General features: G+C 41.6%; 2 protein-coding genes across 3 annotated transcripts in view; one reads left to right on the forward strand and one right to left on the reverse strand.

The window, feature by feature from the left end:
• Positions 1-26,849, reverse strand: part of LOC116850792 — a 112,010-nt gene that overhangs the window by 33,666 nt on the left and 51,495 nt on the right. The window lies entirely within an intron of this gene.
• LOC116850791 (neither inactivation nor afterpotential protein G-like) overlaps positions 1-26,849 on the forward strand; it is a 143,913-nt gene that overhangs the window by 16,828 nt on the left and 100,236 nt on the right. Inside the window, exon 1 of one of the 2 annotated variants that reach the window (XM_032829443.1) lies at positions 14,565-14,740. The exons of the other annotated variant lie outside the window; for it this stretch is intronic. The gene's annotated coding sequence lies outside the window, so the exon portion shown is untranslated. Of the gene's footprint in view, positions 1-14,564; positions 14,741-26,849 lie in introns of those variants that run through there. 2 annotated transcript variants of the gene reach the window in all.

Here is a 26,849-nt window from a genome sequence, read left to right on the forward strand (position 1 = left end):
GAGAGAGAGAGAGAGAGAGAGAGAGAGAGAGAGAGAGAGAGAGAGAGAGAGAGAGAGAGCGGGGGGAGAGGGAGAAAAGCGACATCACTCCCGCCTTATAAATTACACCGTAACACGTGGATCGTTCTCGACCCGAGGAAGTCGTCCCATTACCGACATGCGCCGACTTCTTTTACTGCGTGCCTCAAGTCGGAGAAACGACTTGACTGGTACCCCATGGTTTTACTGTCCCGCCTCGATCTTTCCCGGTGATTCTCGTGTAACCGTATCTGTTAATTAGAAAAATCCGTAGCTATCGCGACGCAAAGGCCGCGTGGGCACAAGTTACGTCCGAGCAGGCACTAATAAGGCACGCATTATCGACGTATCTCGTAACGGTCGTCCAACCCGTGTCACGTAGGAACACAGTCCGCGAGAACCGGTAAATCACCTGCGATATTGTTTAATATATCCAATAGTTTAATAACGGATCGCGAGCGCACCTGTTCGCACTCGGGAATATCCTTGGGAAAAAATCCGGCGAGAACGGGGCTGCACCCGGAGAGTTTATCTAACACGCGTTATGCGTATGCATGATATAGCTTGGGAAACCGAGATCGACTCGCCGAGACTTGTATCTACGTGTCGATAATAAAATATCGCGATATTCTGCGCGATCAATTTTATTATCGACTCGCGACTTCCGTCGATTGCACGCGGGAATATATTAAAGCGTGAATTATCAATCAGTGTGCGTGAAATCTGTCTCGCCACGCGAGAAATCGCGGAAGACTATATTCGACGAAATAAGTCCCGGTGAAGTTGGAGAAAATTGCTATGGTTGCTCGACATCCACATATTCTATACGGTCGGAGAGAAAATTTATGTGATTTTAAATTAAATAGATGTAAGTTGCAATTTGTTGAAAGTTGCAATTCGTGGTAGAATGGTTCATCTAATAAAAATTATTTTTAGCACCAATCATATATTTTGTAGCAATAATACGCATGTCAGATTATTATCACTAATATTATAGTAGAATTTAATTAAAAAATGGTTTTCCTAACTATAATTTATGGTAATTATTTCCTTGTGTGATTATAGCTACAAACACCAAACATTTTTTTTCAGTGCTTCAAGATTTTCAAGTTGTTATATTTACACAATTATCATTGGCACAGTTTTTATGATACGTAATGTTCTCTCAATAAATATTTAGTGATAACTGAAATTGATTATTTTTAGTTAATTGCACCATATAGGTTCTCATAGACTGCTTTGTTTTCCGTTTGTTATTGCAATCAAGTTTTGATACATATGAAAGAATGATTGTATCAACCAAGAAAATAGTAAAATATAGCATAGCTTTTTTTCTGACGTCAAGAATCAATTCTTGGTTTTGTACTGATCTACCGATTCATTGCTTCAAAAATGCATTTTTTTAGATAACAAATCGCAGTGCTAATGAGTGATGTATAAGATCAACATAACCAAGAATTGATTACTGAAGCCAAAAATAAAAGCATATTTCATTGTTTTCCAGTTGACACGACCTTTCTTTTTTTCGTGCAACTAAATATCCAGATACATGTATTTTCGACTGCAGAGATATCACTTCTCGTCGCCGAATTCCTATTCAATTGCACGAACCGAGATCTTTCTCCGTGTACACGTTTCGGTTGTGTGAAATGCAAACTTTTTTTGAAAATATAAAACAAAACATTTGTACCGCGCCGCTCTCGTCAATAGTAACACGATATTGCACAAGCACAGACGAGTTTGGACCCGCAAGGTCAAGTGTTGGGTCATCCAATCGACCGTCTAAGAAGCGGTGGTAGGTGGCGGTTTGACAACTACCGGGTACAAACGCCCACACAGGCAGCTGTAAAGCGAGACTAACACGGCCGCGGCTAATCATCAAATCCGTTAAGCGTTTATCACTGGTGACTTACGTACAGCTCGCGATTCTCGAGCGTGTTTCCGCGAGACGATGCCTATCGCGTAATTTATAATTGCGGCGGAGTCGTGCGAATCATCGTGTAAATCCAACGCTGATTCTGCATAATCTCGATCGCACGCTGTGTGTATATGCGCGTTCGCTCGAGGAAATTCAATATTGCCGGTCGCTGTCGCCAAATTCGATTAACATAACCGCCGCATATCGTGGCGATCGCGTGGCTGGTGAGCGGGCGACTTAACGGACGACTCCCCGTAGCTCAGACTGACGGTGAATAATTAATAACGATCCAAATCGATCTCGCGTCGCTTAAAAGTCGAAGTTCATTTTCGCTCGCAAGATAAGTCCGCGGTCGCGGATATAGCAACCTTCGGAACCGGCTTTATGACATTAAGCGCGACGAATCGGCGGATATTCCGCGGCCGAAGAGATTTTATTCAGAACGAGCGAGGCTCATTCATGATATCATTTGTGAATGGCCCTCAAGGAACTGGCTGAGGTATCACCGGCTGAAGTCCGACCGAGAGAGGACTGGTTCCCGAGACCAGTCGCCAATTAAAGCGACACCGACAAAGCCGATGCTCCGTATTTATTACGTATTAAGCAATTGTGAATTCTTTTTTTCGGCCTGAAAACCTGAAATTCACGTTTCCGCGACGCGTCGACTTGGCGCGCGGCAGCCTTGATGATCGCGAGCGATGGGGATGGAACGATAGATGTACTTTGCTACTCTTGATTTAAGAACCCCGTTTCCAGCATTAAGTCAAACACGTCAGAACTCGTGGCTAGACCCGTTATTAGATCCGTTATCGGACTGGTGTTACTCCACAGAGGAAAATTCACTCTACATGGAAAGAATATTATAGAATATTTTTTTTTCCATATAAATTCTTTCCAATTTTACTATGTTTTTAGTAGTTCAGGAATAGACTATCAGTAAGGTCTATCTTTTTTTTTGCTAAAGAATATAATAAATCTACTAGAAACTATGCTAGAAATTTCTACCAAGAATAAGATTTGTATAGATTTGTGTAGCAGGTGTTGTAATAACACATTTCAGTTTCTAAGATATAAGTAACATGTATAGAATAAAAGGATGGTTAATTACTGCAGAACATTGATCTATTCCTCAGTTACAAAGTCCTATAGTAATTTTTACTATACAATTTAGATAGTACTAGATATTATTCTGAGTTCATTCCTTTTAAATCAAAAGAAGAATACTTAAAGAAGAATGCCCTCTTATTGGAAGAAATTTTTAGAACAAATTTTGGATAGAGACTTGTATTGAACAGTTCCTATACTACTAAGAACATAGTAAAATTGAAAAGAATTTATGTAAAATAAAGATTATAATACATTATATCTTAAAATATAAATAGCACATAGATATTCTACTTCATAAAATATACTTATATGTGCGACTTTATAATCCATTTTACTTCATAAAATGGAAAGATAGTCGATTACTGTAGAATGTCGATTTATTCCTCGGGGATATAAGATCTTATATTCATATTTATTATAAAATTCTCTCCGTGCAATTATGTGTGTGCAACAACGAGGAATGCCAACATGTCTGCGAGTACAAGATGCCAACATGTGTCTTGCTGTGCAGGAAATATCTGGAATAATTTCGACAGGATATCTGAAATAATTTTGCGCTGCCTTGTCACTCGTTCATCATTCATCCGATAATCTCGTTCAAGTCCAAACAAGCGACATTCCTTGGCGCACTCGAATCAGCCGCATGCTCGCGAGCCGTTCTCCGGATACGTCACCGTGCGACGACGACGTGATGAATGCGAAACGCGCCGCGGGTGGACGCGCGCCGTGCAAAAGAGGCGCCTACGTCGTCGGGGCAGTCTTGCGAGAGAGCGCGAGGAGTAACGCGAGCGCTCGTTGCCACGTTAATGTCTTACTCCCACGAGGCAGCGACACGATGAATAAGCAAATGTATTGCCTTCATTATCGCGATATATGCGGCGCCGACTGAAATCTAGGTAGACGGACGGCGAATGCAATCCGACGACCGCGGACGATAATGAGCGATGGCACAATGGGACGAGCGATCGGGTCGCTGTGAAATTAATCGACACGTGTTACGCAATATGCGTCACCCGATAATACCGCGACATGACACTTCTCGACGTTGGCGTATACACGGCGTGTGGCATTTCTACACACTGAAAAATACGTACTGCATTCAGGAATGTAACTTGTCTCAAGCATTTCATAAGTTTATATATTTGCAAATTTGTCGCAAATTTTCATTATAAGCATCAAATTTATTCGAAATATATTCTGAATCTTCGTAAGTTTAGCATTTCTATTGAAAATATCAAATTAAAACCAAAATTAGACTTGTTTGCTACATAGAGAATCGGATCGACTCCTTCTCTTCGATAAAATCTTACAATATTCTTAATAATGTTCTTGTGAAGAGAATAAATTCTTTCTTTGGCTATACGATAATGAATTTTTCTAAAATTTGTAACGAGTATATTGTAAAACTATTATCAAGAAAATATCCTTTGTTGAAGATAAATTAAAAGAAGAAAGTAAAATGATCAATCGTTTTCTTATAGAAAGAATATTATAATTATAATTTCTTTTCTTATATAAATTATTCTCAATTTTACTGTGTAAAATTTGAATTTTACTGTGTTCCTATAATAGTTCAGTCCTATAATTATTCAGGAAACTACTAGTAAGGTCTATTTTGCTAATAAACATAATACATTTCGTTAAAAACATCAAAGAAAAGTTTGTTCCAAATGAGAAAACATTTTCTTAAAACCGTAATTTTTCATGAAAGCAATTTATCCCATTCAAATGAAAGCATTTAAATTTGAATAAATATATCATATAAATATGTCAAATAAATAATTTTAATTTTTTAGAGTTTTTTCTCTCATTGCATTAAATTTTGTCGCAAACATAGCAAATGTTCTCCAGTAGCATATTTTAGTTTCCAAGATATAAATAGCACATATGAAACGAAAGGACTGTATAGGAAGTGAAATACTGTATGGGATGTCGATTTACTATTCGGGGTGGTTATCAAATCCTATAGTAATTTTTATTATAAAATTCTCTCTTTTTGCGTGCAGACCGGTAGGATGACATTTTGCTGCGTGTGTTTAGCGACTCGATTATCTTTATAAAATTCGTATTTTTGCCGCGGCACCAATACGTCATTGCGCACAGATAGGACAGCGGTATTCAACGGTATTCAACGGAAAAATCGCGTCGCAGATAAGAGCCCACGTGTAGACACGGCGGACGAGTTGATCGGTGTTCCGCCAATGGACGCGCGGCAGAACCGGGATTGAGTCGCCAGTCGAACGCATCTAAACTGCATAAATTTATTGCACTTTTATTGCGAGATCTTCAATGACGCACCGCCGCCGCGCGCACACCGGCGGATATTCTCGTTTATATCTTCGCGCGTACCGAAACTGCGCGCGCAGGTCGAAGAACGCGCGTAAGTATTCGACGGGCGACAAATAGGGTGCGGCTAATTGCCGCGACGGGCTCCGCGTCGTAAACATCTCTCTTCCTTTTTTTTTTTACACCACCGTCTCACGTTAAAACTCTCACGTTCGCGTTAACTCTCTCGCGTCTAGTCGCCACCTTTCGATCGGCGGCAGCAGCATCCGCGTTTTACGACTCGGCGCGGCGCTCGGCTGCTCTTAAATAAATCAATTTTAGGATCCACGGCTCTCCGATCCGTTACGGAAAGCGGCTGCGTCTGAAATGTATTTTCGGAGCACGCGCTCTCTTAAGGGCGTCCTCAGGCTCGTAAATAAGGAGAAGGTAAGCACCGGCATGATAATTGCAGGATCCTCTTGCGTAATACGCATTTCCATAATGTTTCTACGCATTCCTGCTTCTCCTTACCGTTTATGCAAGCGACTTTATCGCCCGGCGCGGATACAAATCAAGTCGTGACAAAGTAAGAACATTCAGCATGCTTAAATATTTCTTTTTTTCTCTCTCTCTCTTTCTCCCTCTCTCTTTTTCTCTCTCCTTATTCCCGTGCGAATAAATTAAGATATTTCGCGGAAGCCATAAAGAGAGTCACGTGTGTGTGTGTGTGTGTGTGTGTGTGTGCGTGAGATCGCGGCGTGAGGTAAAAATGTAACGTTCGGAATAACGATACCGCAGCGCACCGTACAATCTTGTAAATCTTGCGAGCACAAAGAGAGCCTCACCGCAATCAACGTCCGTTGTTTTATCGTGACTACGGTGATTCATCTGCGCCTCCATAACGCCGAGAGCACTCGGTGCACATTACGGTGCGGGGTGTCTTAACCGCGGCACCTCGTCGAGAACGGGGCGTTCTCTCCTTCTCCTTCTCTCCGCCGTGATTTAGCGCCCCGACTGCGTAAATCTTTGAACCGCGAAAAACCGTGCGAGAACGGTCTCGCGCAGGCGACCGCAGGCGACATATTTACAGTCGCGTAAATGTTTTTTCGGCGTTTTGTGCGAGCGCGAGTCGGGCTTAATAGCGCGTGACGCGCGAGATCGGCGGTCTCTGTCGCATTTGGGAGGTCGATCGTTTCCCTGCGCGGTACACCCGTCGCGCGCCTCATGTTTTATTAATTTCGTCTCGAATAAGAAAGCGATTTGATGAAGTAAGTCGTGTTAATGGCGCGATCGGGAGTATTTCATCGCACGCTGTGTTTCGTGCGCGTGCATTTGTTGTGACAGACTTTTTTGCGGCTATTAACGCCCGTGACGCGATCCAGATGGATTTCCCGATATGGTCCCAATCTCGGCCGTAAAATTTCACGAAAATAACATTTTCGTTTCTGGCTTATCTTGACGCAATTTTATCGTATAATAGGCTTCACTTGGTTTAAGGATTGCAATTAAGAGCTTATTTAATCGCATATCATTTCCATGTAAATTGTCTCGGTAAACCGCGCTACTTTGGCATGTAAGATTGGATAATTGGCAATCGTTCTCATAATAGTGGGCGAGTGTATCTCCGTACACGTCGACTGGACTGTACTCTCCCGCTAACAGCACGGACGTCTCACAAGCGCGCTTGTGATTGTCCCCGAGCGCGCTGTTGCTTCCATTAACTTCTGTTCTTCCCGTCGCTTCTCGTCCTTCTGGTCTCTTTTCGCAGGGCGTAACTGGGCCCGCCGCGTTGCTGGTGGCCGAGTTTCACGTGTCGTTAACCTTGAATCCGGATTTAACGGCCGCATTTATGCTAATGTATTTCAGCCGCGATCGAAGACGGCACACGCGAGAAGCCAAATGCATTGGAATGCGATGTACGTACACCTTGAATCTCATGAGACCACCGTGAATTAACGGTAACTGTTAAATTTTTGACGCCTTAACCTGGTATGTCCCGCCAATCAGACACTTCTTGACAGGATTTCTGGACAGAGAGACCAGACTTGCTCCAGCTTCGTGCAAATTCTCTCTCTTTCTCTGTCTCTCCTTCTCTCCCTTTCCTTCCTCGAGCTGCTCGTAGTTAACTTCGCAAGTGCGCAACATTGTGCGGATAAACATAGCTACGTGTTATACACACGTATACATAGTGGCCACGTTAACTGGTCGAAACCGCACGAGGCGCACAGGAAGAGAGCAATAGTGACAGCCACCAGACGCGCCATAAACCATTAGAAGCCGCGGATTGTTTGGAATACCGGAGCTGCTGTCGTAAAAATCACGCTTGTGTATCAGCACGTAAATGGCTTCCCCTGCGTCACATTTGCGATGCGGATGGTATCGCTCTGAAAAAGTGTTTGTAAAGAAGAGGCGATGGGCAGTTTTCCGGGACAACACAGCGCTCGGCGATTCTTCACACAGATCGACATCGTCGCGATCTCTGAAGATATCGTTCGCCCATAATGCCGAACTGACTTTGATGCTCAATCGCGGAGGGCTCTTTCTGCTTGTAGATGTCTCGAGTGTGGGAGGGAGACGAGCCGGTAAGGGGTCTCATTTGCATCACTATGGTCGCATCGATGTCAACGTCTCTCGGTAAACTTCAAAGGCAAACAGAGGCTGTACATTTCGGCTGCGTCCCGAGCCTACAGTCTTTTATCTTTCTCTCGCGTTGTTGCCCGATTGGCCGCGTAGACCTACCGTTTCGGCCGGTTCTCATGACGCCATTGTCGATACAGAAATATCGCACTGTGCGGTCGCTGCTGTTTCGAGCAAGACATTTGAATGACAATCGATATCGAAAGCGAGCGGTGTCGCAACGACATTTGAAATTGTAATCACGCTAATAAGACGATTGTTTGCTATTGTTTCGCCTTGTTAAGTGGCGGCCGTCGATCAGCCGTCGCTTTTGCGAATCGCGGAGGAATCTCTCTCGTCGTGCCGCACGTTCGGACCCGCTTCGTTCCTCGCGATACACGTATCGCGGGGCGAGAACGGAATAAGAAAGAGAACGTGACTAATGTTTATGTAAATTCCAGTCCGGACGGCGAAACGGCAAGCCAGCTCCCATTATCGTGTCGAATCTCCCGCGGGAAACATAATCGCGCGAGATCTGGGCGTCAACGGGGTGACGGCCGTTCTCCGTGGAGCTCGATGGGAGATAGATCGCGCAGGAAGTGTGAGAGACATACACATTGAGATGAACAACGGTGGGCAGAAGGCACACGTGTGGAATGATGAATATCCGCGCGGTTCACGGCGGACAGCGTTTCACGTGTTTATCTTGTGAGAATGAGCCTCCTGACAGATCGACGACCCAATAAATCGCGATCTATATAACATTCGTTCTCTCGTCGCGAAAGGCCAGATCGAGGACCGGCAGTTGCCCTTATCGACATTATCGCTCGCCATTTGTTACTTTAACGCCTCGACTTGAGGGATTACCGTTCGGTCCTAATCGTTCCCTTCATAAAACTCAACATTTCTCTCCTCTCATCTAATCGGGATGTTCTCCTCAATCGATCGTGTCTAGTCCTCATTGACATCCTCGTTCACTCGAATAGGAAACCATTCATTCCTGACACTCAAGATTTATAAGCCGGTTCAAACGCTCTAAACCCGACTAAATATAAATTCGACTGTAATCGACTTATTTAAGCTGCACAGTTGCGCAATAAATAACGTAAACATTCGCCGTGTGCAACTTTTTGCGGGGAGTCGTAAAGGCGGGCGAGAGGTGCAAGATCAGCCACGTAAGTGGTCGCCTTTACGAGCGAAATAATAATCCGCCGCGATAATTAATTCACTCAAAGCACGGCCGAGCGTAAATCAACGTTCTAATTAGCCGCAAGAAGGAGAGATGCGAACACTGCGAGTATTAATATTTCTTGATACGATCGGCGCGGATTAACAGCAAAAGGTCTTATACATATGTCTGTCTTTATCTTTCTTTCTAAATAAATAAAGACACGTTTAAGTATCGCTTAAAGCCAAAATAATGTTGATGCAATCGAGCCTTAGTTATCCTAAACTAAAAAACGCTTGGTATTTGTGATTACAATCATATAGAGAAGTAATTATTATAAATTATGGGGGGTCAAGAAAACTATTTTAATTAAATTCTACTATAATGTCAGTGATAATAGTCTTACATGCGTGTACTATCATTTTCGTGTTAGAACGAAGAGGATATGGTTAAAAATAACTATAATTTTGGTTAAATCGACCATTTCTTTCTCTCAGTGCGGCAATAATCCGGAATTATAACCTCAATCCGCTTATGATTGTTCGATTATCGAACAACCGTAAGCGATACAGGATTGACTATAATTTCAGTTGGTTTCTTTCTCTCAGTGCAGTTATGCCCTGTTCTAAATCCCGCGGACTCGCATCGTCCGGTTCGTTAACTGCCACGTCCGCTAGTGATCGCGCGACGTGGCCACACGCGGTAGCGTAATTGGGCGAGCGTGTTTCGCACATTGTTTGCGAACACCGGTCGAACATTCTAATAGGAACGCGCTCATGCATAATTGACGAGAACGCGCCGGCGTACAAACTTATCGCGCGGCCGATTCTCCCGGGTCGCAACGATCGCCGGGACGCCGGGACGTGCGTCTCACCGGCGAGAGGATTTTTAATTTCGGATGCAAATTGCGCGTCCGGCCGACCAGACGGCGGTCACCGCGCACGGCAGAAGCAATTAAATTACAATTTCATGGCCTAACGCCCCGTAAAGCGACACGGCGCGACTCCGAGGAGACGCTGTTTTATCACTCCGCTTCGTACTTTCGTCTCGCGGCGGATTGCATCACCGCGGTGCCCTTAATCCCATTACGAATAAGTAATGGGCCTCGCCGCCGTCGGGCGAGCGTAAAAATGTTGTGTCAGATCCCATCTCGTCGCTTGTCGTTCGGTAATTTACCGTGCACACCGGGCGCGGGTCTCTTTACGCCTAATTCGAGCCGCGTCTAATCACGGCTCCCGAGACGCGACGTTTCTCCGGGACTCCTGCATCTCGTATCGTGAGATACGTGCGAGATCAGACAGCGGCGATCAGACGGCGATCGCGCTGTGTATTTTTACAGAAGTAACAAGAAGGCGGCGCCAGGACAGACGACTTTGCGCGCCGATAGCAATCGGACATCGATACCAGAACGACGATCTCGTACGTGCGCGCATACATCAGATGACCCCGTAATTACGTCGAATATACGCGGCGCCAGCGGCCTTACGAGTGTGATTAAAGAGGCGCACGTGTGTTGCTCGCGTCCTCCCGTGTATTATTGTGCGCGCCAAGTGTAATCGGCTGGACGCACGCGTGTTGCGTATGAGAGAAAGAGAGAGAGAAAAGAAGAGACACACAAAAACAGAAAGGGAGAGACAGACAGACAGACAGAGAGAGGAAGAGAGAGATATCACAAAAAAATACACATATAGAATTCAATCAAAAAAATAGGAAAAAGGGCGAGTTCGAGTTCGAGTTCAAGCACAGGACTAATAGTGCTATATACCTGATCTCAGAAATGATTTTCATCAAATTTCAGAGGCATGGTTTTAATTCACAAAAGGATACTGAATATTTGGGCACTAGCTACTGCGGCTTGTTATGAAAATAAACTTTGTTTTGGTTTCCTTCTCTTCCACAAGTCGTTCCCGCAATGTTAATGCTAGGTATATAAATCTGTAATTATTTGTATTTCGTAGACGTGGCGATGTTATCGTTGACAGGATCGGTTTACTTTTAGCTGAACTCAACAAAGGTATTTTATATTATCAGTTTTAATTATTTATTATATTTCAATTTTACTTATTTTTTTATTTTATTTTATGATTTTTATGGTTATGACGGCTACTTCTCAATATTAATTAATTACTTAATATTATTTCGGTAACGATCTTGTCAGCTTTAATATTGCGATTAACATTCATGTCAAGTTACGCAGGTCTTTAACTAATTGTAATGCGTTCGTGTCGTAAACCTTGAGTTTTTTATTATCACTGAAGAGGGTTCATGGTTGAGCCGAAACGTATGATTGTTTTATATTGATTATTCATGTTCAATAAATATTACACGATTTCCTAACACAAGGAAGGAATTTTTTACCCATATAGCACTATTAGTCCTGTGAACTCGAATTGTCCTTTTTCCTATTTTTTTGATTGATATCTTCGTTTGCGAGTTCTTATTTCTTTCTCTAAACATATAGAATTCTTTCCATTTGTAACGACACAAGTCGACACAAGTATCATATTATCTTTGTTACTCACTGTATAGCAACAACGGAATGATGCTTGTGTCGATTTGTGTTTCCAAATGGAAAGCACCCATTCAAGTAAATGTTACTTGTTTCAAGAGTTCCATGAGTTTATATTGTGGGGATACGAGTGCGATGAGAGTCGTTGGAATTCGCAGAAACGATCAGTCCCAAAAAGCGGTCGCGAGCATCGAAGCGTTCTTCCAAGTGAGCGATGTAAGCGAGCGATACTGAAACATCAATAACATGAGAATTCGGCTAATAAGGATTGTCTCATTAATACACTCACAATATAATCTTATATCTGTCATAAGCATTAAATCACAAGCATTAATTCATCACTTCATCATAAGCATTAAATTCAAAATTCAAGATATATTCTCAATCCTAGTAAGTTTAGCATCTTCATGAAAAGAATATTAAATTAAAACACGTTAGAGTGAGACAAAGTTTTTTTTCGGTAAAGTCTTACAAAATGAATGATTTCATTTTTTGAGCACACGATAATGAAGTTTTCGTGAAGTTTATGATGAATATATTTCCAACCATTTTTTACTATTGTCAAAAAAATATATTGCTTGTTGTGAAGATAACTAAAAGAAGAAAAGTAAACTGAGCACCATTTCCCATAGCAGTAGATTACTTTTCTATGTGCACTCGAAGTGTAATCGAGTATTAAAGATCGTGAGTGAGATCAGAGGTGGATTTCGTTCTCGCGCTAAGTGCAACGCGTTCGCCGTTCCGCGGCATTCCTCTGATCGCGGGGAGATCCGTGTCAGCAACGGAGTCTCGCGATTACGCCGACGAGGATCTCAAGCTGATGCTCGCGTAGCGTTTCGTCTTTACGTGTCCTTCGTTTTATGCGATCTTTGGTGAAGATTGCAACAGCTAAATGAGCAGACACGCGTGTCTGTCGTCATGCGATCAGATATTCGATGGAAAAATAATAAGAGGAGGAGTTCGACCCTTCTCTCTCTCTCTCTCTCCCTCTGCTCTCGAGTTGCCAGTTGCGTGTGAAATTGCTCGAGGCTGCCGATCGCGACCGCTCGAAAAAGCGCGCGCCCTTGACTAAGGGACTTACGACCCACGTGATTCATGCCAGGAGACATTCCTCATTGAACGGATTCACGCCAGAATACTCCCCTCGCGGCGGCGGCGGCGGCGGCAGTCGTGGTCAACGACGTCGTGAGTAACAGCCGTTAGGTGTTTCGCGAGATGATTAAACCGGCATCATCGGCCGCCCTCTCATTATCCCTACCTACCTGATCCCGGTGCGCCTCTCACCTCCGCCTCCTTTTGCTCTATCTTTCTCTCTCTTTCTCTTTCATTCTCTTTCACTCTCCACCGTTCCCCTCGCCCTACCGTTTGCATAAATGCATAAAGCAGGGTGAAAACACGAGGATGCCGTAACGGCGTAACGTCATTACGCAGTAAAGGGACTGCAAATTTGCGAGAGGCCATGTCGACGGCATACCAACCAGTCGCGTACGTAAAAGCTCCCGTTCGGATACCGTAAAGACCGTAATCTCTTTTCCAACGTTGCGCCAAGGAGGACGCGCGCGCACATACAAAGTCTCATGATTAACGTAAACGGCAATTAGCTCTCTGTAAATTTCTTGGAGTGGAATCTCATTCAAAACCAGTGAAAATTGGTGGTGTTTTCACGCGCAGCGATAATGAAGATACTGCCATTCAAAATCGCAGAAGTAAACGTTTCAAGCTTAGAGTAGGTTTCGACTCCATATGAGCGATTATTTCCATCGATTGGAGTGAATATGAATGAATTCACTCTTTAATTTCGGGTGAAAATATTCACTTGGATTTAGAGTGGAGAATTCACTCTAAGAAATTTAGAGAGTATTTAAATTTCTTAGAATGGAATCAAAACAGCTGAATAATATGTATGCACAAAAAATGATTTAACAATATCACGAAATTAAATAGTGTGAAATTAAACAAATCGGTTTTGTAAACTATTTTGTAAATAATTATGGTAATTCTCTCACTTTGATCCACGGTAATTAAATTAATCTTATCAATTGACGAGAAAGGAATCAGAACAATTTGATCACGAATATGCTTGCGTGTTGCTCGTGTTATCGTATTTGCCGTATTTTAATCGATCACGACACTCAAAATTTAAATGGATAATGAAAAAGCGACATAGACGCGTGTTCCGAAGAGATTTCTTTTTATTTTATGCCGCTACATCGACTTATTCACAAACTATAGCCGTTTAAAGCAGCTGCATCGACATCAAGGGAGCTATTATGGAACTGTTCGGAACGCATTCTGAGTGGAATAATTCTGTTTTTCCTAGAAAACAAAATAGAAATTTAGAGAATCACTTCAATTGAAGTTAGTTTCCTGAAAAACAATATAGATCTATAGGCAATAATACAATTATTTCGATATAATATAATTATATATATAATAATTATATATATAATTATATATATAATTATATTATATTATATTATAATTATATTATATATAATATAATTATTTCGATGGGAATTCACTCCAGTTTCATAATACGTGCCGAGTCTACTAATTTTGTAATTTTTAATGACACTATCAGTTCAGATTTATTTTTATCTTGTTTGGTAATTAGATCACTGTGCTTTTAGCTTTCCTGAGAATATTTATGGCCATTTGATATACTGTCTTTTTTCTTCTGGTCTATTCGTTCAAAATCAGTAGCTAAGTTAGAACTCGAAATTCACGTGCGCGCTACGCTAGCGTTCATTCTCGCGCCGGCGCATTGTTGCGTGCGTGAACGCAAAGTCAATGACCGAGCGACTGCCGGTAGCAAGGGGAGGGGGGAGAGTAAGTCCTATGCTTACCTCAGCTGCGGAGTGGGGGCTACGCAGTAGCGTGACTGACTGCGCATCGCGTACGGCGCAAGGTGATTCCGGAAGCAGTAGTCGCGTGTTCCGCATTCCTTTCAGTCGTCGCGCGTCACCGCAGCTCGCGATAACGCCGGACGGTCTAAAATCGCGAAGTGATACAATCGTTAATAACACCGCTTGTGAACGTCGTAGTGACTTGAAACAAGAGCCATTGGAAAGAGGAAACTACTGCGCTTCCGATCGACGTGAAATCGCCCTTCGGTGAAATATGGACCAACCAGTGTCATGTAAGTACGAAAGACAGTAGTTTTTGTATCTGCGTTAAAGCGAATATTTATCAGTAATTTATTTTAACAATCAATGGAAATGATTGTTTGGATTTTTAATGCAAAATTTTAGTTTTATGTTTTTAATAACTATAAGATAGATCATTGAAAAAAGCAAAATAATAATAATGGAAAGTGTCTGTCTAGCAGCGAATATTTTTTATCACAGCGTCGAAGTTTAAATAGATAATAAATTTAGCTTCGAAAGCAACAACTTTAATTGTTTCTGTTTCAATAACAGATATTCTGGCATAGCTATACTTTAACTCTTGTGACTTTTCTGCTTGTGGCAGTATTTTCACTCGAAGTGATAGTGAAAATATTGCCACTCGAAATTGCAAGAGTGAATGTTTTGTTCAAGCTTAAAGTATTCTTTCGATTCTATACACTGAAAGAAAAACATCTAAAAATTAATATAAATATTTATTTGTTGGATACTAACAACATTATAATACTATTAGCATATATTTTTGAGTGAAACTTCACTATAAGAATTACTATAGATTTTGTCGTTATAGACAATAAACATTGCGACAAGTTTGCGGACTTGAGAAAATTCTGATTTACGCAGAATTGATCTAGATATGATTTTTGTCTGGTGTTTTGATATAACGACTCGACGCAATAATTTGACTTAAAAATATGGTCGGTTATTTATGATGGCTCGCGCGGATGAAATACGACGAGTCCGCGAGACGGTGAGGAGTTAATACCAGTCGCGCAAGTTATAAGTAAGCTGGGCGTTCCGCTGATAGCATTTCGCAAAATACTCATAGCAGGACAGAGCGCAGAGCCAATGAATATTATGAAGCGATTAAGTCGATTTGCGTGCGCTATATAGCAATCGTAATCGTCGGTCGGATAAAATTTCAACGGTAAATTCCTTTGGTGCATACGTCGCGCCACGACGGAGTAATTGAATCTCGACTATAAATGACTCGGAATATCTTGTCCGATAGGAGTAACTGGTTAACGTAAATGTCCACCGTCGGACTCGATTAAAAGCCGCCTCTAAATCTTTCATCGAAGTGTGCATCATTCCTCTGGATTTACATTATTTCAGCGTCACCGACTTACACAGTTCGAGGGGGGAGAAACTTAACTCCTCCCCAGACAATATCCTTTCGCCGAAGGTCAATTAAAATTGATCTTATTTAATTTACACTCAAAAAATTTCATTCTTAGGGGAATCCTCACTGCAAGAAAAAATATCTAAGTAACAATAAAGATATTCAGTGGGTGCTAGTAACATTTATTTATATTAATATAAAATGTTTTTTTTTAAATAAGAAATATATATTTTCCTAAAATCTTAGCTTTCACAAAAGAAATTATTTATTCTATTTACAATAATTTAGATTTAATTAAATATGTTATTAGTACTTACCGAATAAATAAATATGTTTTATTTTTAGACTTTTTTTTTCTTACTTCATATAAGAAGATTGTTCTAAGACCAAAAAGAAAATATTTTAAGCACGACATTTTTTAAGTTAGAGAAATTTCGTTTTTATTTACAGTACAAGTTCTGGTCTTAATAGAAATTTCTTCTGGTTTGCAAGATGCTATTTCCTGCCATCTTCTATCCTAAACCAAAACTTTCGTCGAAAGTATATTCTTCTGACGAAATTAACTATTAATCAGAAATCTATTAGATATTATTAAATTTTTTTTTTCTTTCGAATCAAGAGGAATATGTTTTCTTGAAGCATTTTTACTAGAAGAAATTTCTATTAAGACCAGGACTTGTACTATAGATAATAAACGAAATTCCTTTAACTTAAAAAATATGCTTAGAATATATCTATTTATAGTAATTATTTTTCCATTATACGATTATAGTTACGAAATTTTTTTTCCGTATAGAATTCTTTTTTTTAGTATTAGATATATTTTAGAATATTTTCTTTTAGTTTTAGAAGAATTTTCTCGAGGCCATATATAATAGGATTCTCCTAAGGATGAGATCACATTTGTTTAGATTAATCTAAGTTTGATCTTAGAGTAAAAAATCTAAGATCGATTTAAGATTGACATTTTTGGCTATGTATCGTGGCTTGTTCGGTTTTCTCAAATATTACGGAAACAACCTCGCTTTCGATCGCGCACAGCGCGAAAAAACGCAGAGAAAAGACAATAATTCAAGCGAGATACTCGAACGAAGTGTAACTGAGATCGGCACGCACTATAAAGGATTAAGACAGACAGAAGGGCTTCTTTGATATACGATCTGCGCTTTTATGCACTCTCGAGCGTGTCATTCTGACGGTCGCATTAGCGCGAAGTCGAGATGCCATCGCGCTACCGGCCGACCGCCCCGATTCACGACAAAGTTAGTCAAAGCTCGTACGTAGAGCCAGCTACCGGTTGACAAATCGGCGGTCGACCGACCTGACAGCTAACACCCATTGGCCGTTTTACAGTGATAAATCGCGTCGGTACATCAGGATCTCTACGAGGTCGCGCGTGCATTAGCGACCCACAAGCGCCGAGCGCGTTATTTCTGCGTCGCGTCTTCTCTCGTCCATAGTCCAATTGATTTCACGCCTTTTTACCACGGCGATTTATTATTTCGGTGTGATGGGACTTCCCGTAAAAACATCCTCGCCGCGATTTCATTCGGCACGACGCTTTATCGATTCAGGATTATCGACGCTGCTTCTTATTCTCGACGTTGTGCTCGCTTTCAATCATTCCGTGAAATAGGAATAAGAGAGTCACTTATTCAAATTGAATTGAACAAGGCTAGCAACAAAAAGGAGCGAAATAGAATAAATGCATAAACACTAATAATATTTGTATCTGAAAAGTCCTCTACAATGTGGTCTTAAAATCGTAACATTATTAAATCGATCATATACTTATTTCCCTCGCATAAATTCGTGAAAAATGAGGAGCTTTATTGAACTTGTCAATGAAATTTTTTATTTTTCACGAATTTACGCGAAGGGAACAGATACATGATCGATTCACAGATTAGTATTATATATGTGTGTGTGTGTGTGTAAAATAAATATATGTATATATATATATGTAAAAAAAATGTATATGATATATATATATATATATATATAAAGTTTAAATATTTGTATTTTAAGACCAAAATAATAAGAATGTCCAAAGTATTAAGGGTCGTCTACTGCGGCTGTAGTTACCTTTTAAAGTCGTAACATATATATATATATATATATATATATATATATATATATATATATATATAATCGTATTTAAACACAAAGATAAACATAAAAATATCCAAAGTTAGGTACTAGTATTATTAGTGTTCAGTTATTGATACTTTTACCTTAAGTCTTCTGGCCGCGGTTATTTCGATTGATGACATCAGAAGCGAGAAAATACATGCACAAGATATCCGTAAAGTATATCGAAATAAAAAGATATATTTAAAAAATGATACTTGCAGTCGATTAAATATACCTTTAAGATATTCCGAATATTTTCCTTTTGCTTCTAACAATCCTTTTGCTCTTCAAACAATTTGCAATAAACAACCGCAAAATTAATGTGACAAAATAATCACGAAATGTAGATTAAAAAAGAAGGTTGTATATTACGTTAATTTTACAGTCATTTATTAATTGTTAAAGCAAAAGGAAGTATTTGAAGAATTTTAGAGGTATGCTTAATCAGTTACAAATGTCATTTATTATATATATCTTTATTTCAACATACTTTGCAGCGATTTGGAGATACATTTCTTCACTCTTTTCTGAAAACATAAATCATGATGGCTATGGCGAGCAACCAAGAGCCTTAAATCAGCAACTAGATACAATAGCGAATTGAAAAAAAAAACATTTACGAATAATTGCAAATGATGACGTACACACATGCGCACAGAAAGAACGTCACGCGAAACGTATGCAAACAATCGCTCGACGAAGAATGATAATGCACAGCGCCATTCCACATTTTTTTTCCTTTCGATCGCTTGAATGCCTGTCTCTTCGAGACATTATTCTCGCCATTCTTCATCGGAGACCTTTCGATCGACGGACGTGGAAAGCTAAAAAGTTCGCGAGGTTACGCGACAGGAGAAACGGCGGCAGGGGGTCAGAGGGGGGAGGGAGGGGACTTTAATTCTACATGGCGCGATTTCGCAAAGATCGATATCTCTGGAGATCTTATCGCGCGGACTATAATCGTTAAGTTTTTACCGTATCATTATACGCTCGTCTCGTCGGTGTGCGCGCGCGTTATGAGGAAAATCGCTTGCACCACGTAATATTGACTCGCCACCGTATTATTTATTATTATTCGTAATTACGGTAAGTGAAACGCGCCGTGCCTATCCGCGAACCTGTTTCACAACGCTAAAACGAGAATTCCCTTTAGTGAATAATTACGCACGGCGCAAGGGACGGGCGGTGATTAAAAGAAATATTAATTACGATCGTTACACGTGTCCCGTGTGAATACGGGATGACGCCGCGGTAACATTGTGACAGAACTGCTGACGAGGAGATGCATAACGCGCGGACGTGTGCCATGCGCGGCTAATTTGTCAGAAGAACAGCGAGCGTTCGAATAAATGTCGTCGCGTAATTCTTTTCACGCGTAATCGCATCGAGTCTCGAGGGTGAGACCGTGTTACGTAAGATCATGAAATCATTCGAGCCTCTTTCGAGCTCGCTCGCGCGCGCGATAATCCGGCAGGTGATTAATATCATCGTGTTTTTTTTTCCGCTATTGCTTGATATCGCAACAGACGTAACGTAACAGATTAAATCGATAGCAGGCAGAAGGCAGAAATTCCTGCGAACACCTTGGCAATCCAGTTTCGTCGCGCTGCGGACTAAAGCGTCCCGGGATTAAAGCGGCGATGATGATAAATGCGAAGAGTGGATTTCAATGTAAAGAGGAGAGCCGCTCCTTAATAATGTTTCTCACTTCGTTTATTCTCATTCGCATCGTCGGCCACCTCGGGCGACGCATTATGACTTCTCTTGACGCGAGTTACGCTCAAAAGTTCTAATTGATCAGATTTAATAAAATTTACAATGACCTCGAAACGCGCTCTCAGATATCCTTCGGTTAAATTCGTCTTGCACGCTTTTAAACTGAAAGTATCATTCTATCTTTAACGTTTATTAGATGCCGAAGAAAGATAGGACGGTATTTTCAGCACGAAAGCGCGCAAAACGAATTTAGTCTTCGTTGAAAATTAGATCGTACAACATAGAAAGATATTCTGCTGCTAAGGAAAGCTATTGCTCAATTTACTTTTCTTCTTTTAAATAATAGTTATCTTCAACAAAGAATATTTTCTTGATAGTAATCTTCAAATATACTTATCACAAATTTGAGAAAAATTTATCATCTTCTACTAAAAAAAATTTATCATCTTCTACTAAAAAAAAGAAATTGTTTTTACTTTTTTGACTCAAAATTTCTTTTACTCAAGAGAAGAAATTCTTCTTCTGCTAAAAAGAAGAAATTCTTCTATTCAAAATTTTTTTTTAAAAGAAAAAATTCTCTTTACAAGAATATTATAAGACTTGATCGAAGAAAAAGATGCTTCAACTCTATGTAGCAAGCAGGCCGAATTTTTGTTTTAATTTAATATTTTTGATTGAAATGTTAAACTTATCTGGATTAAAAATATAATTCGGATAAATTTCATGTTTATGATGAACTCATGATAGACTTGCAGACATATAACCTTGTGAAATATTTGAAGCAAGTAACATTTACTTGAATGCAATTTTTTTATATGAACTAATGATAAATTCTGCACTGACAATTCCAGCTGCTCTAGCTGTACCTCTTTCAGCAATAACCGTGTTGAATTCTATTTTCAATCGCGGCCCCACGACCAAAACAATTCGGCAACAAGATCCGCGTCTTATCGTTTGGCTGTCGTTCGCATAAATAAACGTCACGCGGCAACGTGACACGTTTATTCGGCGTAGAATCGGCCGGTTCTGCGCCTTCTAAGTGTATGTCGCGAATCGACTCGTAGATTGCATCTATCTGTGGCCTACCATTGCGGAGAAATGGTTGTGGGCGGGTACCCGGGAACCCGTATTGGCGACACACAAATCGCACCTTGTTGGTAAAGCAGCTGCGAAGCAGTTGCCGTACAAAAACGACCGCTAATTTTCTCTGGCTGTTGCTTTAATGGCGCGTTGCTTTCAGTCAGCGCGATTGCAAATTTCGAGAATTTCCAGATAACGCATGTATGCGTCATGACAGCCCGCACGTCGATAGTAACCTAACCTTACCTGAAGGTTATTACATAATTCACTTCTGCCTATTAATTGCATTTATCTTGCATAACGGCCGCCGGCAAAAACTCATGTGTTTTTCATAGAAAAACGACTGCGGAATCTTGTCGGGTGCAGGCTATAACGTGTCCGTAATGATTGAAAGTGTTTGGCAACACACTCGTATTAGCATCCATTTTACGAGCACGCCACAATAGCCACGTTGTGCGAATACTGGAGCATTAACATATCCACATAAGGTCGCTCGTAAGGCTCGTAAGGTTCAAACGAGCTGCCTTATCGAAACCCGCAACAGCTCTCCCCCCAGAGGGAGAGAAACAGAGAGAGAGGGAGAGAGAGAGAAAGAGAGAAAGTGTATCGAATGGCGCGAACATTAATACGAGGCACGGCGAGCATGAACCGGCTCTGATTGAATATGTCACATGTCACCCGGTATATTTGCATCCGATATGCTCGACGGTGTGCGTTCATGGCGATGATGCATTACCGGCGGCTTGTCTCGCGGTGACAGTCCGGGGTAAATCAATGCGCGAGCAGCTAATAATAAGTGCCGTTGTTACGGTTTCTTGTTGTCGCCGGGCGTGTAACATCGCGGACAATAAAACCCGGGGGCGGCCGGCGCCTTTAATCGACGCGCTCGCGTGGGTGAGCTGCTTTTTTTCTTTTTCGTCAATGGCACCGTACGTCGATCAGCAGAGTCCGATTGCGCAGGCGGAGAAACGTGCGAGCAGATCCGCGACATGAATTTCCTCGAGTGCATTGCAACGAGAAGATTGGGATGATGCTCTCTAAAGTACAACTAGTGTATTCTTTACTGAGATGCTGTACTCTTAATCGGGGTGGTTTTATTTTATAAACTTATTTCCACTGGTCAAAATCAGTGAAAGTAAGACACGGAACAGTGAAGTGCGAGTGTTTTCACTGATTATCGGTCTGAAATGGTTCTTTTTCCTGAAATGATTCAATCAGAAATATTTTTGTTGATTCACTGTAATGGGACCGCGACATTAAGGCCAGCCGCGAGATTAAGGCTAGATGAAGTCGGAAATAAATTTTTATTTTTAGAACGTTGACCGAATTCTGCAATTAGCGAACGTAGAGGCATAATCCGAGTGCACTGCCAACGATTCTTATCGCTCGTATTTTGTGCGACGCGAAACCTTAACGCTATATTCATTGCGACGAGTGGGATATGAGGCTCGTGTAAAGTAAGTTTTACTTCGTGGAAAATGTTAGGTTATCGATAAAATCTCTCTCTCCCTCTCTCACTCAAGAGAGCAAGAGTACGTAGTCTCCACGTCTTTATTTCATGCCTGATTTTCGAGGCGACGCGAACATTCATCTTCCACGGGAGCCAGCGGAGATTTTACGCCGTGCAGTCGTTCGTTCTCGCTCGTGAAACGTCTCGCCTACTGTCCGTGTACGAGAACGATAGCAACGTCCCGCTGACTTCGGAGATGACTCGAGTGACGGCTTTACGAGACGCGAACGTGTCCCCTCAGCGGCACTCGAGTGACGTTTTACTTCATCCGACGTTTCCTTGCGCGCCGACGCGTAGATTACGATTTTACGCTCACGTGGATCGACGGCCGTAGATCGCTGGTCGAGTTCGCGACTAGAGACCCATCTTAGATTATGTCCAAGCTCCTCGTAATGTTCGCGGCAGTCGATGACAAGCCCCATACGAGGATAAAAAGGCGAGAACGTCGGCGGTCTGGTGAATGTTACGTGTACACGCCATTTCGTACGAGTCGATGAAATACGAAGAAGCGGAGCTTGCGCTGCTTAATCCCCGACGTCGGCGTCGTCGAAAACATCCGGTTAATACCCGTTTCTACCAACGTCGATTGAATCTTCTGATCTTAATCTCAGAAGACAAAATTGTTTTTTCAGTAAAAAAACAACAATACTCGAGAATTTATTAAAAAAAAAAAAAAACTAAGTGAGAGGATATATCTGACTTTTATATATATTTTATATCTATTTTATTTTCAAACAATAGAATTTTGTGATTCATTTTAAAAAAGAAATTTTTTATTAAAATTCCTTTTTGTTTTATTTTATAAAAAATAAATTAAAACAGAAATAAAAATTCTTACAGAATTACGAGAGACTACAATGCTATTTTCTAAGAAAATTTTGTCATTCTCCTAATTAAACTATTGTACAAATGTGAATCATGTAAGTCAAGCCCAACAGTTGCAGGTAATAAATGCTGCGACGTAATTTCCGCACAAAATATAATTATAAATCTATTTTTTATACAAATATAATTATTATTATCATAAAATTAATTAAAATAAATTACTTAATTAATATACGAAATTCGAACATATTTATTCTTTTAGCAGTTTTCTTTAAATAAATTTCTGAATAGTTGCCTTCTTGATGTGAAGAAGTCATTTATCCTCTTAAATCTTTGAATAAAATTTAAGTTCGGGTGAAGATTTAAAATCGACGTTGGTAGAAACAAGCATAGGAAAGTAATCACCGGCGACTCGGTGTCATTCTCTTCCCTCGTATATATTCGTTCCTACTGTTTCATCTATGAGTAGCAAACAGTGAGGTGTACCCACGACGATCATTCGAGACGGAGAAAGAGAGAGAGAAACCCTTTGTGGAAACAAATTCTCGTCTATGGACTTCGTTAAATTGAGGCAAACAACGATCGGGGAGGAGGGCGAGAGGATAGCCGAGCTTAAAGTTCTCCAAAGCCTCCCGATTATTTACCGTTCACATGTTCCCTAATATTTGACCACGCTACGCGCCGTACATAAGAAGGAAAAGTTACATTCCGTTCACACAGCCGGGCACGCGTTACCGGCCTCGAAGATACGAAGTCGAGGTCTCCCATGCCACCGCTGCCGCCATCTCGCCGTCCACTCCAACGGGAGGAAAGACGGCAACCCTTCTTTCTCTCGGGGCCGGACAAGATACAGAAACAAAAGATCGACCACCACCACCTAAACAAACGTATCCCTTCGAGAGCCGAACCCTCGAACGGAGTCCTCTCTCTGTCTCAGCGATTTCAAGCGACGCGGTGGCTCTCAGCGCTCGGCTCGGTTCTCACAGTAATTATATGGATTTTAGAGAGCCTCGAGAGGAGACAGAGCGAAAGAGAAAGAGAGACGCGAACCGCGCGAGAAAGAACAAACAGTCGTCACGGATAGGGGGAAAGCGTCTTCGTGTGTTTGCGCTCGGACTCTCACACGATACCTCGTCGCTGGTCGTTTTGGATTAGCACGGGCGAGAACGTGCCGAAAATCCCATGTCGGGCCTATACGCTTTCAAAGTACATTTCTTCCTTGGCTTGAGATTTCGAACCTTTCTCATTGTTCGCAGCAGAACCTACGAAACTTCACGCGTTTCCGTAGAACACTCGATGTGGTTCCGAAACGAGCCACCTCCTGATTCTCATGAAATTCGGTGAAATGGACCTAAATACTCCCAAGCGAACATATCTAACAGACAGTAAAGAGATTAACGACAACTGTTGGAAGGTTTTTTCGTTATTCTAGTTTTTGACGGAATCATTACGGTTGGGTGGGTGTTAACTTATTTCGCTTAACGTGGTCGATCGCGTAACAATTTGTAAAAATAGATATAAATAGGTAGAAGTAAAGAGAAAATCGAGAAGCGATCGCACGTTAATATCGCGATCAACTCGCTATGTTTCACGAGAGGAACTTTGTGGACGAGTGATTGAAACGATAATTATCGGGCGAGACCGTTTATTAAAAAGCTGGGGGAGGAACGCGATCAGGTAGCACCGAGAGCTCGAGTTAAGAGAGAGAGAAAAAAGAGAGAAGAAGAGGGAGGAGAGAGAGAGAGAGCTCGCGCGAAGGCGGCTTAGGGCTCTTAATGAAACTGGCTACATCAAATCCGGCATTAAGCGAGCCATTTCGTGATACCAGGCGATTACGTAGCCGCTGGCCACTGCGACCAAGCACCGGTCCTCATTTGCGGCGTTACGGAGTCTGGTCGCCGAAGTGGCACGATAAAAGCCGGGGGAAGATACCGTCGCAGAATATACGCCTGACGAAGGCCGGGATATGCAATTAAAGAGCGTATGCGCCTTAAAAAATGCACCCAACAACGGTACATACACGCGCGACAGAATGTTGCGACCTGTTTAACGGCCGTGGAAATGGAAGAGATTATACACCTGAATCGTGTATTTTATAACTGAAAGGTTAGCGCGTGAGATAAAACCTTTTAATTTTCGGGCTGTGTCTTCATTCCGAATTGCTCGCCACGAGCGACCTCTCCATGACTCCGCTGGAGAGTTCAGTAATCGTTCGTCTTATAACTAATAGCACGATAAAGTTATCTCGGCTTCTCCCTTTCTCTCGGTCGATCAGGATTTTCTAATCTTGATTTTTACGTAGAGAAAAGTGTGTAAAGAGATAGTTGATGTATTCTCTCTTCGCTCGCGCGGATTCACGCGATTTTCGGCATAATTTAATAACGCTGAATGTATATTCGTCGAATTCCACCAAACCCGCCGTCTCACGATTCCGCCGGCGTGACTCACAAAAGAATAACACCGCTGAAACTGTGACGGGTGGCTTTCTACTACAGCGGCTGACAGCGGAGCGCGCACTCCAAAGAATGCTTTATCTCGTTAACGAACCACCGGATCTCGACCTGTAATTCGTCTAATGCCGCAACGTGCGCGACACGTGTCGCGACTGCCCGCGCAGAAAACGCAGCCGGACCTGAATGCGCGTTAAACGAACACCTCCTTGTATTGTCGCACGTCGCGTTACTGTCGCGCTCACAAATCGTCTCGAGTACAATCGCAAACGAAACGCAAGGATATTCCAGTCGGCACGCGCGCTGCAGTTTTAGATTACATTACGAAACGAGAAGAATATGACTTACTCTCTAAATTTCTTGGGGTGAAATTTCAATCGAGAAGTCGAGTGAAAGCCGAGTCACTCAAATTCGAGTTATCATTTACTCCTATAGAGTGATTTTTCCACTCTGAATCATTGAATGAATGTTTTCACTCGAAATTGAAGAGCGAATCTGATGTACGGTGATCTGATTGCATTTGGAATCTAATCCAAGACTCCTGTCTTCTATAGCATGGGAAGCTGTCACAGTTGCTTCTAGACAACGTTACCACTTTTTCGGAATAGTTAACAGTCATGATGCACGAATATGTAGATGGTCAAGATTTTTAATTGATACTAGTAGAAAAAATGTTAAAGCTTAATTTCGGCGCAGAATGTATACATACTTTACCGTTAAAGGAACATATTCACTCTAATTACTAAAGTGGTCGCTTATAAGGAGTCAAAATTATTGTAAGCTTAATGGAAACATTTCCTTTTGTGATTTCGAGTGACAAAATACTGCGACTTTACACTCGCTTTGAGTGAAATTACTCTAATACTAATTTGAGAATAGATAAAATTGTGTTCTATACAACCTCCTCATCAATCGCATCCAAAATCGCGACATCACGGGTGTCCGTTTCAACGAAAATAAATTTTTCATGGAGCATGTGGATCATCTCGTGTTTGTAACATTGCTCGGTGAATCGACCTGTACCAACGGTGCAGTTTGCGTACGAAGGAGAGTCGAGGAAGCGGCTCGCCACGGGAAGAAGAGCGAACACTACGACGACGACGACGACGACGACGACGACGACGACGACGGAAATACGAAATGCCCGAGGACTAAAACGAGCAACGCGACCACACCTGCGAAACACTGACAGTTCTGACAGTCGACAGGATTGTGGGCGGCAAGGTCGTGAGTTCCTTCTGGCGCGCTTGCAATTCACCGGGAAACAAAAAGACCGTATGCAACCA

This window comes from Odontomachus brunneus, unplaced genomic scaffold (genome assembly GCF_010583005.1).
Source record: "Odontomachus brunneus isolate Ranch 3 - 2012 unplaced genomic scaffold, Obru_v1 Obru_scaffold_156, whole genome shotgun sequence".
Lineage (NCBI taxonomy): Eukaryota > Metazoa > Arthropoda > Insecta > Hymenoptera > Formicidae > Odontomachus > Odontomachus brunneus.